We start from the raw sequence: 6,417 nt of genomic DNA, 5'->3' as shown, positions 1-6,417 counted from the left end.
GTAAACAGACAGTACGTACACCTTATACGCTTTCTCTCCCCATGAACTGCGTTGACATTCTCACTCTTTCTATCTCTCTCTCTCTCTATATATATATATATATATATATATATATATATATATACAACTTCTGCTTGAGAATACCTTTGCGTAGCTTTACTGATTTCAACCCTCTATATTTTTCTTTGTCTATCACACTGGACTATCATTCCCATTTCCACTACATTGCTCGCTTCTTTTTCCACGAGCGGACATGAACACGTGTTACACCTAAAACAGCCATTCTTCAACAGTAAATAAACGACACGCTCATTTAATCCAGCTATTGAGTTTTTGTTTCCTTCATTCCATCCGTTTCATTATTTTCTTTTTGTAACGGGATTAGGATATATATATATCCTAGTCCTCTACAAGTCTTTCTCGTTGTTAAATATTTACAACAAGAACACGGATTCCGACACCCTCTCATAAATAAGTCTGCATTTCTGTACGTGTCTCTTTAATTAAAACTCCACGAATAGAGTATTTTCCCAATGCCTTGTCATATGTAAACCATATCATCGTAAAGCCGGTTTTCCTTAGGAGAAAAATTTTGTCTTTAAATTACATATCAACTAATTTTATCAGAGATCACTGCAGTGAAAACTGGATGCAATTATGTTCATTGCTCAGTGTCAATAATCATAGTATTCCGCCTTATTTTGTTATGTTTTATTGATATGTGGGAAAACATAATAGACGCAAAATAAAGGGTCTAGGTGTTAATACTAATTTTGATTAACAAATAGTGATTGAAGCACAGTCGAGAACTCCCCATTCAAATTGAATAGAAAAAAGATTGGCTACCCGATTTCTATTTAAAGAAAATATATTTGAATTACGTAAGGCTAAGGCGCGTCACCTTCCAAGGTGTGTCACCAATACTCTATTTAGACGGTAATTGTCTCCTATATAATAGATAGTACAGTTGCCTACAATTTAGAGACGCCAATACATATATTATTGTTCGGAGACTCTGTAGATTTTTGTTTAATTTTTTTTTTTATTTGAGTTATTCAACGATATCTATTTTCGGGAAATAATTCATATTTTAGTCACGCACATTCTTTCGACGTCGAAGTAGTTTTCGTTTTTCGACGAAACGTTAGCTTAATAACAGGGCAGAAAAAAAAAAAGAAAGGTCGGAACGAAAACAATTTCTCTTCTACAACTAGATAGCTTTTTGGTTCCCCGACATCAGCAGGGTGGATCTGTAAATTCACCCTTGCCCGTCTGCATATTTCTCAATAACTACGCCTTGGAATTTTTTGAAATTTTGCACAAACATTAAACATGATGTGAGTAATAAAGTAACAGATCGGATTTTCGGGGAAAATCTGGTTGCACTCTAAGGGGTCCTTTCGAGTTAAAACTGCTAAAATTGACAATTTTGTGCTTAATAAAAAAACTGATGCCTTGAATTTTTATAAAACTTTCTGAAAAGTTGTAACTAGTTATGATATTGTTTGTCTATACTTCGCGATAACTCTAGGTGTGTCCCAGGGCTAATAAAAACACTCTATTTTGGGGGTTATTTTAGCGGATTTGTCCAAACCTTCTATGTATATCGATGTAGCAGTTTTGCATGGTGCTGAACTCAAAGTTAACTTTAAGCCTTTTGGGGCTAAATGGGGTGGGGCAAATGGTGGATTTAGTCATTTCTTTTTTGCATGGTGCAGAACTGAAATTTACATTGCTTAAGGCCTAAAACTGCACCGTTTGTTCATTTTCACCAGGATTTGGCGATCCCTGCGAATATTTGGGGCTGCATGAGGGGGGCAAATGCTGAACTTAGTCCTTTTTATGCCTCGTTCACTGCGTACTCACGAGGGACTATGCATGTTTTGTCGGAATTAGCATACCGACGAGTAAGGGGTGGAGGGGATGAAAAGACGGTTTAAGTCTTGCAATGAAATGTCGATGTTGCTTACAAGCAGTCTTTCCTTGTAAAAAGTAACAAATTGGTAACGATGGTCGAAGTGTAATTTGTCTAAAAGTCAGCAACAACTACTACAACAACAGTAGAGCAGCCACCCATTTTTATCCACTCCAACTCTCAGTCAACGAGATTCACGCGTGACTGTAATGTCTATTTAACTTGTAAGGAATAGGCACTCAGGTTCTTTGATTAACGGACCACCGGCCGCGTTGGTCACAGCTACCAGCACTCCTTTCTTCCCCACCGACCTACCCTTGGCAAGTCAACCAATTCCAAATTCTCACAGCCTCATTTGGTCTCTTAAGTCGTCGTATTTTTCTTTCCGACTTAATACAACCTCACTTAAACGAGATATCAGTGCCAGTAAAAAACAAAAAAAAACAAAAACATTTTGTATGATGCAACCCTGAACCTGGATAGCACCCAAATTTACATGTATCTTATTTTCGTATATTTATCTTGGATAGTGCGGATTCCAGTTTCGATTACGTGTACATTTTGTAGAGGACACGTGCCAACTGTGGACGCTCATTGTTTGGCTTCTTGTAAAATTGCGAAATGTTAGTCTATCGGACGACTTGTGGAGCAGACAACCATTTTGTGTGAATTGACTTTTTGGAAAAACAAAAAAAAAAGATACGTAATTCAACCGGAAATGACATAACAGCTCTATCAGAAATGTTTTAACCTCCCACTATGTCGTTGCTAAAAATTAACAAAAACGCATAACATGCTCACGTTTTATAGCTCTGACAAGAAAAAAAATAACGTAAAATCTTTATTTAATTTTGTAAGCTGTATCGCTAATGTTGCCTGTAAAAATATTTGTGTTGATTAACGTTTAGAAAACGTTAACTTAATTCTCATGTAAAGAAAGTACGTAATAAAACTTCTAGGAAATTACAAAATAATTGGTATAAAATATGCATATCTTTGGTGACCAAATGTAAATTTCTCTTAAAATCTGTAGCAGTACCGAAAATGATTATGCTTTCGAAAATTCAACCATTCTGTTTTTAAACTTTTATTTCTAATCTATACAAGGCCGATATACATTAGTCGCGTGCTCTCGTGTAATGAATGAATGCGTAAATGTAGGATTGACATTACATTTTTAAAGATAAACTAAAATGACCTGAAATGACTTAAATAAAAAGTAAATGACTTACAATTATTTTAATGAACTTAAGGATGAATTGAATGACCTTAAAAATGACTTAAATGCTTAAAAAATAACTGGAATTATTCAAAAAAACAACTTGACTGATCTGGAGAATGACTTCAATGGCTTTGAGACTGACTAGTTGTAAAGTGGCTGACCATTTTACATTAAATTAATATCGAAAAGTGATCCCGCACTTTACATCACAAAGTTACAAACATAAGTACAGCATGTAGTAAGAACAGATACTACACTTTGGTCTTGACCAAAAGGCCAAGAAAAGCTTAAAAAGCTAAGAACAGCATGTATTAACAACAGACCTTTGATCTTAACCAAAAAGGCCAAGCACAAATGTGTTATGGACAGACCGAGTGATCGACGGAGTGACTTAGAATCGATTGGACGCGACTAAAAATAACAGGCTTACCCAGAGATTGATAAAAAGGGGGGAGGTACTTCAAGTTATCTCCAACAATTCAAATAATGTTTTTAGATGTCTTCCAACAACCCAACACAGGCGTCTATAATATAAATCTCAACTGTCTGGTTTAATTTATGCATGTATGTATGTTTGTATATCTGCCTAAAAGTTTCGACAAACGCGACGGATTTTAACGAAGTCGGTGTCAGTTAAAAGCTCAACATCTTGGACGAAAAATATCTAAACTTGTTCCAAAAACAGTTTCTTCATTCTAAACGGGACACTTTTCTACAAGGAGGGGTCGATATGTTGCGAGCCATTTTTGAAAGTCACCGTAAAGGTTGGATTGAATTTAAAAGTTTTAACTTTCCGAACTTCCGTTCTCGTCATGGAGTATCGGTGAGACGTCATATTTTTTAAAACTTTCTTTCCCGACTTCGCTTCACGGGTTCGAGCCTCCCTACCGTTTTTGTTTTATTTTGTTCAACATACTGCCAAACGGACTGGCGACGCCGGCCACCCAGGCTAATTTTTTAATATAGAGAAAATGATTTTGCCTGAACGGGGAATTAATATAATGCTAATGCTTAAAACAAATGTCACGACTTTGAAGATTGTTTTTACATAGGCATCACTACGTATCAAGGTCAAGAGTCCACTCGAGGATAAGGGTTACAGAGTGTACAGTAGAAATTGGACAATATAGTAATCATCAGTAATGGAAATTCGGTAAATTTGTTAACTTATATGGAACGGCTAATCAAGACCTTGTTTACGTTAGACTTGAAGACAACCATATTATAGTCAGCTGGAAAGCAGGAAAACGGAAGACAATCCCATATGCGTGCGGTTCTAAGAAAGAAGCTTTGCTCATGGAATCTACGTTTTTGGCAGAGATAAAAAGTGGGGGAAATTAGTGATACTGTTTTCTGCTAGACGGGTGTTACTTGTGAGAGTTTGGCGAGGGGGGACAATAGATTGGAGCGCAGCCGATCACTTGCCATGACAAAAACGATAAAACAGAGACAAACTAGCAACATTTCTTCTGTGAGGTCGCAGGCAAGAGAAAAGGATATCCCCTCCGAGGCTACTAAGTCTATTTTGAACTCTATCCAGGCCGGATAATTCCTTTCTAGTAGCTCTTGCCCAAATCTGGCGACAGTACGCCGTCCTTGAACGTACCTGGCTCTTATATAGATAGAGAATTGCATCAGCTGTGAGATATCTACTGGATCGATAGAGGGATCCCACCATTTTTCCAGCGGCATTGAGAACAGATTTAATGTAGTGTTCCATTTAAAATCAGGAGTAAGGGTCAAGCCCAGAAGCTTGTCAAAACATGCGGCCTCCCAAAGACGAGAGACATCATTTAAATTGATGCCAGATGGAAATCAGAGCGTTGATGATGTAAAGATAAAAACTTGGTTTTAGATGCATTAAAAGTAATAAGTCATCTCTTTCTCCATTGTACCACTTGCTCAAGACTAGAGCAGATAGATTCAGAGAACTTGGTTGTTTACGGTCTTAGATGTGCAACCATAGATAGGTGTGTCATCACCATAAATGCCTCTGAATGATGTAAGTGTGTGATTTGGAAGATCATTAATGTAGATCAGGAATAGAGTTGGGCCCAGGGTGGACCCCAGAGGGACTCCAACATTAATACTGGGAGCTTTTGATTTCTGCCAATCAACCACTACTCTAAGCAACCTATCACAAAGAAATGAGTTAGTAATTGAGAAGACGTTTCCAGCTATACCATAGCTGGGGATTTTGTGAAGCAAACGTTTATGCCATACTCTATCAAAGGCCTAGGATATGTCAAGAGCAATTGCTCTAGAAAGGTAGCCTTCGTCGAGAGATTCGCTAATCCTTTGCGATATAACTGTAAGTACACCTGCTGTAGATCTAGCAGAACGGAAATCCAAGTGCGGATGTTCGTTTTGTCATATCCTTCGGCTTCTGTAAGAGTTAAAGCTATGGTCGGCTTTTCATCTTTAGTTTCTTTGCTTCAACCGATATTTGTCTGTTCGGCACTTTTCTCAATTTCCTACAGCTGAACTAAGACAGCTCTGGAATTCAGTAAGAACTCACTTTAAAAATGTGCGTGCACAGCTTTTTTATTTTGTAGGTTTTCGGTGGGTCGGTGCAACCCAACCATTCTGGATAATCAGAAAAAACTACCACGCGACTTTCAACAAGAATACTATTGGAAAAAAAATGCGTATTTATATTTCTCGCATGGAGCTTATTCAATAAATTTCGGGTCGCATGATCTACCGATAATTCGGGGTCAGCATAAATTATTTTCTAATTCAGCCCGTAATTAGCGTTCTACTTTATCTACTGTCCTTTTTATTAAACAATTGTGCCGTCATCGACAGTTCTAATCTGAAAAAGTTTTTTACGTTCAGTTTTTCAGTAAACATAAAATCAACAATATGCAACCATATATATATATATAATTGCTCACTATATATATATATATATATATATATATATATATATATATATTGGACAATTATATTTTAAAAACAATAAATAGGCCGCTCCCCATTTGCGGGTACCCAATGAGTCAAAGCGAAAATAATTCCCAACTTGCATTTAGAAAAATGCACTTCCGTGTAAATAATTGAATTTATTCAAAAGTGCTTCAAGCAAAAACAAATAAACCTCTCTCTCTCTCTCTTTCTCCTGGATATGACCGTAAACTCTATCCAGTGGTGAGGCCCTATTTTGCGGGCTTTGGGGTGTGTGGAGCCACCTTTTAATTGGCATTGCTCCAAGGTCCACTCTGACTCGGGGTGGTAGTACCTGTTAGGGTCCCAACTATGAGGTAAATAGAAACCGACTCGA

Source organism: Euprymna scolopes, chromosome 20 (genome assembly GCF_053919585.1).
Source record: "Euprymna scolopes isolate OS-2025 chromosome 20, ASM5391958v1, whole genome shotgun sequence".
Lineage (NCBI taxonomy): Eukaryota > Metazoa > Mollusca > Cephalopoda > Sepiida > Sepiolidae > Euprymna > Euprymna scolopes.
The sequence above is the reverse complement of the archived record's forward strand: the minus strand, read 5'-3'. Positions refer to the sequence as shown.